Raw genomic sequence first — 10,959 nt, 5'->3', positions numbered from 1 at the left:
GTTTTAAGTAGTGTTCATTTAAAACAAAAGGACATAATACAAATAACTTCTTTAAGATTTGTTTAGACTGGAGGGCAAACACAGTACCCAAACGTTAATGGCAGGCAGAAATACTCCCTCAAAGATGAGCTAGTTTGATATACACAGAAATTTTATACTTGACCTATAGTTCTGGAAAAGAAGAGTTTACAACACATATGTTGGCCCTGGCAACTGTGACAGGATAGAACAATGTCAATATAACATAGAATAGGCTGTTTGAACACAATAAACTTGCTAAAATAACCTCTTGTTATGTTTTAAATTTGGAAAGGTTTGTAATTTATATTTTCAAAATAGTTCAGAATGGGCTAATAAGATGGATCACATCACTCTATGTAACCTGATTAAATTTCGCGATGGGAACTGACAAGACTCCTCCATGATCTTCCCTTACAGTAATTGTCCTGCCATTTTTCGGCTCTTGCTCCACCTGGCTCGACCGCAGCCGTCATAAATTGCAGACTACAAAGCTGAATGATTTGATATCTGGCTCCAAAAATATAAGTTTCAAAAATTTTAAACTATTTACAGTTACTCCTCTTCATTTAGAGACTATAAATTTTGTGCTCGTGTTCTTCAGTTTGTTATCTTTCTATGTAATTGCACATTAATAAAAACATATGGAGTGAGAAGAAAATAACTAAATTGCACTTCACAAAATCATCTTGACACAAAATCACGTTTTTAAACTGCTTTAGAGAAAGAACTGAGAGAATGCTTGCGAGTAAATACGCAGGCAGGCAGCAAAAGAGAAATTCTCAAAGGTATTTCCAAACTTGCATTCACGATGTGAAAATCAGTGTGAGCTGCAGACTCCTGTAATATTCCCAAGACATAAGTTTCTGAGCATTTTCCCCTATATTAGTTATTGTGTTTTCAAGGAGTGTTTTACACATTTCTGTTTCATGTTTTTCAATAAATAAAAACTGTATAATTTTTTCAGTGTTTAGGAATTTCTGCACCAGGAAGGTGGTTTATTTTGCCCAGTGAAGCTGATTTATTGAAATGATAATTTGCAGCTTGATCATTTTTCACACACCCTTAAAATAAGCCTTAACAATATCTCTAAGCACTTTTTCCTTGGTCAGCAGAAAGTGGAACGACTCCTTTAAAGTCCAGAAAAAATGCAATTGAACTGTTTGGGGTTCTGTTGTCGCGTATTTATCTGTGCATCAGTTACACGCATTTCAGCGCCTCTTCTTGAAAGGTTCCGATTCTCTTCTGGAATAGTTGCCTCTCTTTAATCCAGTCCTCTCTTAGACAGAGACATACATCAAACAGGAGAGAAATACCTAGTTTCTAACTCTCTTCAATTTAAATATCTCCAGCTGCAGATAGAAACCTCTTTAAATTGAAATTAATTTCTGTATTTAAAAAATATATATTTATCAGATGGTATGTTTTACTTTCTCTGCATTTGTGGTGCAATTTGTAGACCCTCGAATTCTTAATATAAATATATTGTTAATCTACAGCTGGGCCTGATGTTTCTCTTATTCTCCTGATTACCATTTTCTCCCTCCGTTTGGGACCTTATTTGTTATCTCTCTCGCCAATGCTTATTCACAAATGCCTTCAATTGTTAAAAGAAAAAAAAACTGGTCAGCAAGACTACATAAAACGGTGGAAGGACAACACACACATAGAACTATGCACAATCTATAATTTTCTAATGTAGATTTTTTTCCTATAGCTTCATCCAAAAGAAAAAGAATTATTTACATTCACGGCTTTAAAAATAAGTATACATACTTGTTCTCTATGCTCAAATGCTGCCCGGAACTGTGTGTATTCTGTAGAGGCAGACTGCCCTCTGGAGGGGAAAATATGTTTTTATCAGTGCCTTTTCTGGCAATCTAGTATAGCTGTGGTGCTGAAAATATAAACAAATAGTTTCTTAAACGGACTTGCTTATAAGCAATTAAACCAAATTTATTCACCCTAAAATATACTTGCTCACACTCTATTATTAAAAAAAAAAAAAAGTTGGCTATCCCATTCAAATGCCATGTGAGCACTGTAAAGCAGGGCACTGAATTTTTCAAGAATTCTTCGTGCTAGATTTCCGGGCTGGGGCTAAGGGCCAGCAGGGTTGGGGCCTTCTTCAATGCTTAGGAAATTGCATTATGGTTCTTTGATCTTCACTTAAACATTTTGCAAAATGGTATGAACTGATACTGACTTCACCTCATTATATGTTATCTCAAGAAATAAATTTAAAAAATGAAATTGAGAGAAAATTTTAATGATGGAGTCATAACCACCTGAAACTTTAAATGTTGTGACAGAAATGTTGACTAACCATTAATTACAGACAACTAGAGGTAATGAGTGCATTCCTTTATTTCACCAAGGCTTTCATTCCATCTTGGGTCTACCTATCATGTACCAAAGGCCAGAAAATCTGTTCCAGCAATTAAAGGAAGAGCAACGTCTTTTTTTTTTTTGTAATGAATGGGGGGAGAGGAGCATCATGGAGTGGATTCTGTAAACAGAAAGTGTGTGCAAAGATGTCACAATTTCGTGGCATTTTCCAATTCCTAATAAAGTCTTCAAAAGGAATTCCTTACACTTAAAAAGACACTTCTGACTTCTGCTTTCATTGTTTTGCCTCCTTTATACCACAGAGCTTCTGCCAACCCCACAAGAGCACCTCCATCCTCCAGTCTCTAAATGTGACCAGCAGGGGGGCTGATGAAGTGCTCATTTTTTACATCAGTCTTATAAATTGCTTTCCCCATTAATTGTATCCATGGAAACAATACATTTGGCTGGTAAGGGACTCCTGAATAAAATTTAATGGGAGGCTCAAAATGCGCAGGCTAGGGGGAGATGCTATCCTTCTATACAAGCAATGTTAAGTTTTAGCACGGTACAGGATTCATTTCTTGTTTCCAAAAACAGTATTGAACGGAATGCAAATTAAATTGAGGATGTAAAAATGTTATTTCAATATCTGAAAAAAAATCTTTTATGGGAAGGGCAAATAGAAATTACACAGCAGTTCTGAAAAACATTTCAAACACCTTCTAGCAAAAAAAGTTGTCAGTACTTGCCTGAGTGACAGTTCTTTAATACCCAGATCCTGATAATGTAAGCATGACTTGTTCTGGGTAACTGATCAGATCTTCTAAGCAATGCTCAGGTACTTGGATTATGCTTTAATGGTTCCTGCAATCTCTTCTCCACTCTGTCCTAAGTGCACATTCTACAGAGCCACACACATCCTTCCTCTCTCTCTGGCTTTTTTATTCTCACCTCTCCCACAGTGCTTATAATCCTTGGGGCGATTTTGGTTTGTTTTCTTTTTTCCTTAGCACGAAAAGTGACTGTATTACAGATTACAGGATCTTAAGCCAGGCCTGCATGTACCCATATTTAATTTGGAAAATGTGTGGGTAAATACCTCTCGTTATGGGATTAGTTAACAGCTGCAAGTCTGCCACTGTGAAAAGCCGATTTGTTTAAAAAAAAAAAAAAAAGTGCCATTTCTTTACATTAAAAAAAAGAAATTTCATTCAACCCCCTTGGATGTTTCTCTTGGAATTAGACTGATATGATCTTGATGAAGAAAGATTTGACTTTAAATCAAATAATAATGTAGGAATTTAAAATTATCTGTGGTTTTTTACTTGGTCCTGAAATCAGTTCTGCCTCTGGGTAAATAGGTTAAATTTTTAAATATATAAAAATTCAGTTTCAACATTTCCCCTTATACATATTATCCTTTCCCTGAAACAAGATGATGTTCCCACTCTATCAGGTCTTTCTGCACGTGATCTTTAAAAAGCTTTGTTATTGCAAAATTGAGTTAATGCAAAATCAGGAATGTATTCTTCCATCCAGAACCTGAGGTCAGCCTATAAGAAAGTAAATGGGTGCTGGTTCTTACTCTGAGTGCCTCCCAGACCAGGTTCTATTCCTTTCTCTTTAGGGAAAGGTCAGATGCAAATGAAACTCGGGAAATGTAAATCCAGCAAAAACCAGGGCTACAAATAGGCCCTGGATAGTAGAATCTCCAAGGAACTCAGACTTAAGGATATAGTGTCTGAAAGCCATTTCTCTTAAAATAGCATGGTGCCTGGTTCTGTTATCCACCCAATTTGATAAATATAATTTAGCGGTTGCTTTTACTGTCATCTAAATTGTAAAATCCTGAATAGAAAAGTTCATTTTCTGAAGCATCAACAACTAACCAACTGCAACCAAGTAGATACTATGTCTCCTTCCCCAATATCATAGGTACATTTACAAATTTATTTAAAACAAAAATATAACAAGAGCCTTGAAAATGTTTGTTCCTTTGACCCGGTACTCTTTTGTTTTGAGGAATTTATCCTAAACAAATAGCTTTGCAAATTGACATATTGTGTGGAAGAATACCATAGCATTATTTAATGTATAATTTATAAAAGCGGATTAGAAACTGTATGTCTAACAATAAACTATGGGTGAAATAAAACATGGTGCTCCCATAAGATGAAATAACTTCACAAAGCAATTAAAATTAGATTTATGAAAAAAATGTAATGGCATGAGGAAATGCCTACGATATATTAGTGAAGAAAGTGAGATGTAAAATTGTATTAACTAATACATGCAGGGAAGAAAGACTAGAAGGAAATGCAAACATTTCACAGTTTGCAAATCAATACAAGGATTATTTTCTTTGTACTTTTTTGTATTTTCTAAATTTCTACAGTGAACATCTATTAATCTTACACTTTAAGAGAATTAAAAATTACCATAAATGGATACGCGTACACATTCTATAGGGAAACTTTGTTAAGATCAACCCCCTAATTTGGTCCTTTATAAACAGAAATGATCAGAATATGCAGAGAAATGTTTCCTGGGTTCTAATACAATTCACTCAGTAGGTCTACTGTGAACTGGGCACTACGCTACGTGGAGGAGGTAGATTGCCTTGGGAAGCTCTAGGTTTAAGGATACGGCACTCACGCAAAAATAAAAGCAGGTGCCTAAAATTGAGAGCACCAGGGATACAGACATAAATTAGACACAACCCCTGCCTTCAAACTGCTCAAGGGAGACTGAAAGGTCATCAAAAAATTGCTATGTGGTATGAAAAGTGTTTTAAAATATAATTTTAAAAAACAGTGGCTTTCGCATTCAAGGTGTGCTGGGGTACTTCAGGGGTTCCAGAAACGATGCCATATTAATTTCTTTATTTAAATAGCATTTAACGACTTATAAAATGGATATTTAAAAAATTCACACATAAGAGTATTATATATCTACTGTAGCATATTGGAAATGTCCAATACATTAAGTTGTGCAACCAGATTGACTTGCTTTTCTGTGGACTTTGAATAGAGTATTTTTTACCCTTCTTATTTAAGAACCTAGAGATTGCAAAGCAAGTTTCTTAAACAAACAAGCAAATCCATACATTTGCAACTACTTATCTGTGTGAATCAGATTTCTCTCAACATGGGAGCCTAAAAAAAAAAAAAACTAGAGAAATGAGTCATTACTAAAGCTAAATGCCAAATTGCAATGGTCACCCCGAAGTCTCCAGTTATAAATTTGAACGTATAAAATCAATTTACTCTATTACGGGTTTTTTTGCAAGGGAGGGGGCTGGGGGCTGATCCACAGATTTCATTTGGAAATAATAAACAGAATTTCAGTACTTAAAAAATAGCTTGAAAGTGTGTGACATGGTGGTATGTTTAAGACACAGCAAAGGCACAAAGGGAAGAGTGACAAAGGAGACAATCTGTCTCAACACACTGGAAATTTGGAAACATCTGCTTTTTATTATGTTTGCCCCAAAAACGATTTTCAGTGTGTATTTTTTCCTAATTCTCATTGCAAAGGAATAGAATAGGAAATGATGGATCAGTACAGTGCAGCATCAACAGATCTCTTGGTTAAGAACATTCACAATTTTTCTATCATTAATTCATCTGTAAGTTTTAGGCTGGGAAAGAAAGGTTGGAAGGAGACCTTGTGATCTGGGAAGGCAACCATCCATGGGACTCTTCTGTCTTTATATTGTAGTAACTGTCCAAAAGCAACTAACAGGAAAGCAGCCCAGATCACCTTGAGTCTTGTCTGCATTCCTATATGAGACACGTTAGAAGACTTCAGGGATTGGCCTAAGGTGACCATAGAGTCACCTCAGGGCTACAACTCTGAGGTCTCCTTACCTCACTTCCTGCATCATTTAGGAAGATTTTGGTCTCAGGTAATAGAAAACACAAGTCAAATCATATGGGCATTTATTATCACAACATTAGGTAAGGCAGGCTCCAGGTGTTAGGGCTCCATCTCTCGTTCTTAGCTTTGCCCACTCCTGTGTGTTAATTACATCCTCAGGTTGGTGGCAAGATGACGGCAACTGTTCAACATACTACATTAAAACTCTACAATGGCCAGTGAAAGATGGACCATCTAGTCTCCTCCTTCTAACCATCCCCCCAACACCCTTTAACAGTGAATAAACCTTTTCAAGAAAGCCCCCAACAAAATTTTCCTCTTGCCAAAATTGTGTCCCATGTCTACGTCTAAACAATCATTGGTAAGGGGAATGCTCTAAGACCAACTTGAATTAACTGGAACCCTATAGCTGGGGATGGCCTAGCCTCCTCTGAAGCACAGGGCCATGTGTGAATAGGGTGAAATACCAGACTAATTTAATTTCTATTGGGAAGGAGGAAGTTGGGAATGACTGTTAGGGTGTGGCTGCTGTAGGGAAGTTACAGAACAGCCTTGGCAGTGTTGTTCTGGCTGTTGACAGGATGACAAATCATATGTACTGGAAGTGAGTACTATTAAGGGGCAATTTACTCATACAAGAAAATGCTTATTGAGACAATCATTCACAAAATTATTAACTGAGGCAACCATTCCTGCTATAACCATGTGTTCATTTTTTGCCTAAATTTTTTTTTAATTTATTGAAGTGTAAGTCACACAACATAAAACTAACCATTTTAAAGGGAACAATTCATTGGCATTTAGTACATTCACAATGTTGTGCAATTACCATTTCTATCTAGTTCCAAAATATTTCTGTCACTCCAATAAAACCCAGTACCCACTAAGCAGTTGCTCTTCATTCTCCACTCTCCCCAGTCCCTAGCAACCACCAATATACCTTCTGTCTCTATGGATTTACCTATTCTGGATATTCCATATAAATGGAATCATACAATATAGGACCTTTTGTATCTGACTTATTTAATTTAGCATAGTATTTTTGAGGTTCTTCCACACATATCACCAGTACTTCATTTCTTTTATGGCTGAATAATATTCTGTTATGTGTATATACTACAAATTACTTCTCCATTCATTTGTTGATGGACATTTCATCAGTTTTCCACCTTTTAGATAGTGTGAATAGTGCTGCTATGAACATGCACGTACATGTATTTGTCGAAGTACCTGTTCTCCAATTCTTTGAGGCATATACCAAGGAGTAGAATTGCTGAGTCATTTGGTAATTCCATGGTTAACTATTTGAGGAGTCACCAAACTGTTCTCCACAGCTGCTGAACCATTTAACATTCCCAGCAGCAAAGGATGAGGGTTCCAATTTCTCCACATCCTCACCAACACTTGTTATTTTCCATATTTTTTTATTATAGCAATCCCAGTGGCTGTGAAGTGATTCATGTGTTTACACTTTAGAACTGTAAAATAAAACTACGGCTGAGTCTACCGATGTATAAATCATGCCTTTTCCAGTTAAAATGTACTGTTTCTGTAATAGATATGATCCTATTTTTGTATTTTAATTGTTTCTGTTCGGATCAGTGAAGTCTGAAAAAGTATTATCCGGTTGTTAACAATGAAAACTCAGAAAATATTTCCGTCCTGTAAGTCCTGGCTATAAAATGCATAACTAGAACTATCCTCTATTTGGACAAGGTTGTCTTTCTCAGATTATACTTCCCTTCTCTTTTTAAGCAAATATACAGTTTATAATAAATTTTAAGATAACATACAGTATATTTTAAAATAATTTTCACAAATACAAAAGTAGAAAAAAATACATTATTATAAATGACCTTTCATCTATATTTACAGTAGCCAACAACAAAAAAAGAGTTATCATTTATAAGTAATGGATGCATTTCTAACCAAATGGATATTGAAATAAAAAGGTTCATTTTGCTAGCTCTATCAGAAAGGGCCTTGTAAAATGGCATGTAGGCAATTACATTTCTGGGAACATTCAATTGGCCACCTATCTTGGCTAAATTACAATAATGTGCATTTTGGCAAATCATATCATTTCACAAAGTCATTTTAAATGTATACTGTGCATTTCTTCTCTTACTTCTCAAAAACATTCTCTAGAACGCTTGAAACTTAAAGGAACATGCAGCTACACCCTGGATATCCCCTCATTATCAGGCTTGCTTCACAGGAAGCAAGGCCACCTTTCTCCAGCCAGCCACATATTCTTAGGAGGTACCACCACAAAGACCCACTTCTACCTACACTGTCACTGCCGTGGTAGCATGTTAAGCATGTTGGGGTGGATGACATATTTGTAAGAGGGCCTGTTTAATGAAGTAAAGACAACAGTAAGTGGTTGATAAACACCTCTCCTTTAATCGTCACAGGCTGTCCAGAAAGTGTCCCTTCCATGTCAAGAAGATAGGTTTATAACTTTCAAAAGTTAAGGCCCTTTGTGCACAATTTTATCCACTATACAATACAGTTCATATTCATTTATGATATCACATAATAATGTATGAAAAAGTGATTTTGAGATATTAGTGTAGAGGCATTCAGATGCATAGTTATAATAGATGTGGTGTTCTGGAATATAAAACCAATGATTTCATTTGTGTACTCAATGTTATTGAAGAGTATTATCTTATGCATAATTAACAGGGTTTTGAAAGGTTGAATACAGAACATTATAGTGTTTCTTGTCAACTTACATTGGGAGCTCTACTATGACTAGAACAAGTAATTTGTAAGTGTGCTTCTACCTAATCTGGAAAAATGAAAAATACTGTACTCTTGGTACATCTTTGTTTTTACAGATACTCTCTCTCTCTTTATGAGTAACTGTAAAGAACAAAATAAAATCCATCTGAAGATTGGATTAAATTCTGCCTCACATTTCACATGTGACAATATCTACTGACATTAAAATATTGGCATGACCATGTAAATCTCATGTGTAAATACAGAAAACCATAAATGTCTAACTCACTGGCAAGTCTTACCACTTACGCCATTTGATCAGTAGAATAGGAGTTGGTGGAAACATTATAAGCCATACAAATCCTATTAGTAATGATATTGTGGTTTATGAAACGTTATCAGTAGCCTAACCTTGATTCATAATAGTTGCAGTTAGGTGTCGTAGAGTCAGTCCAACTCACAGTGATCCTATGCACAACAGAACAAAACACTGTCCGCTCCTGTACCATTCTCATAATCGCTGCTATGTTTGAACCCATTGTTGCAGCCACTGAGTCAATCCATCTTGTTGAGCGTCTTCCTCTTTTTCATTGACCCTCTACCAAGTATAATGTCCTTCTCCAGAGACTGATCCCCCCAATAACAAGTCCAAAGTATGTAAGACAAAGTCTTGTCATCCTTACTTCTAAGGACTGGCTGTACTTCTTCCAAGACAGATTTGTTCATTCTTTTGGCAGTCCATGGTGTATTCAATATTCTTCACCAACACCATAATTCAAAGGCATCAATTCCTCTTCAGTCTTCCTTATTCATTGTCCAGCTTTGCATGCATATGAGGCGACTGAAAATACCACAGCTTGGGTCAGGTGGTGACCAAAATAAAAACATCTCCTTCTGTTTCTGAGTTTTTATTCAAAATAGTCAATACTTGCAAGCCTTACATTAATATTGCAATTAATTTTCTGAAAACTGCTCAGTATAGGCTGGGTAGTGACAAACAGATTGAACAGTCGGGTCAAGTTGGAGCTTGGGCACCAACACTGAAACAAAGGCAAAAAGCACCACGGGACAAGGCAGGTGACTAAACAAATACCTTAAGTCCAGGATTATAGCACACGGAGCATTCAACGAATAAGTGTGCCAGGCACTGTGTTAGGTGCAATATTCAAACATCTTAACCAGGTCACTTAGGGAAATTAGACTTTTCCTGTAGCTGGAGTAAAGGATGACTCCAAGATTGAATGCACAGACTAATAGTAATTAAGCCCATGCTTTTAGCAGAAAGGTACTGGTGATTTTTAAAAGCAGAAACATTTTGATACAAGGTCCAAAGGCTATAAACATCTTCTACCATTTTAGAAAATAGGAAATACAGTAATACTCTTTCTTTATTATAGCAAATATGTATGTAACAAAACATTTTCCATTTCAACATTCTTTACATGTACACTTTAATGTCATTAATTGTATTTATCATGCATGCAACCATCACCATTATCCATTTCCAACTTTTTCCATCACCCTTAAAGGAAGCTTAGTGCCTCCTAAGCAGTGAGTCCTCTTTTCCTCACACAGTAATCTTCTTGAATAACTGTTTTAGCATGATATAAGCTTACTTTGAGTTTGTTTTCATTTAGAACAATGCCTGGCATATACCAGGCACTCAGTAAATAGTTGTTGATTCAATGGTTGACTATTGTCTCAGTCATCTAATGCTGCTCTAACAGAAGTGGATGGCTTTAACAAAGAGAAGTTTATTTCTTCACAGTCCAGTAGGCTACAAGTCCAAATTCAGGGTGTCAGCTCCAGGGGAACGCTGTCTCTGTTGGCTCTGCAGGAAGGTCCATGTCATCAATCTTCCCCTGGTCTGGGAGCTTCTCTGCACAGGAACCTCAGGTCCAAAGGACGCGCTCTGCTCCCGGCACTGCTTTCTTGGTGGTATGAGGTTCCCATGTGTCTCTGCTTGTTTCTCTCTTTTATATCTCAAAAGAGATTGCATTA

Source organism: Trichechus manatus, unplaced genomic scaffold, assembly GCF_000243295.1.
Source record: "Trichechus manatus latirostris isolate Lorelei unplaced genomic scaffold, TriManLat1.0 scaffold00116, whole genome shotgun sequence".
Lineage (NCBI taxonomy): Eukaryota > Metazoa > Chordata > Mammalia > Sirenia > Trichechidae > Trichechus > Trichechus manatus.
This window is presented reverse-complemented; position numbering follows the sequence as displayed.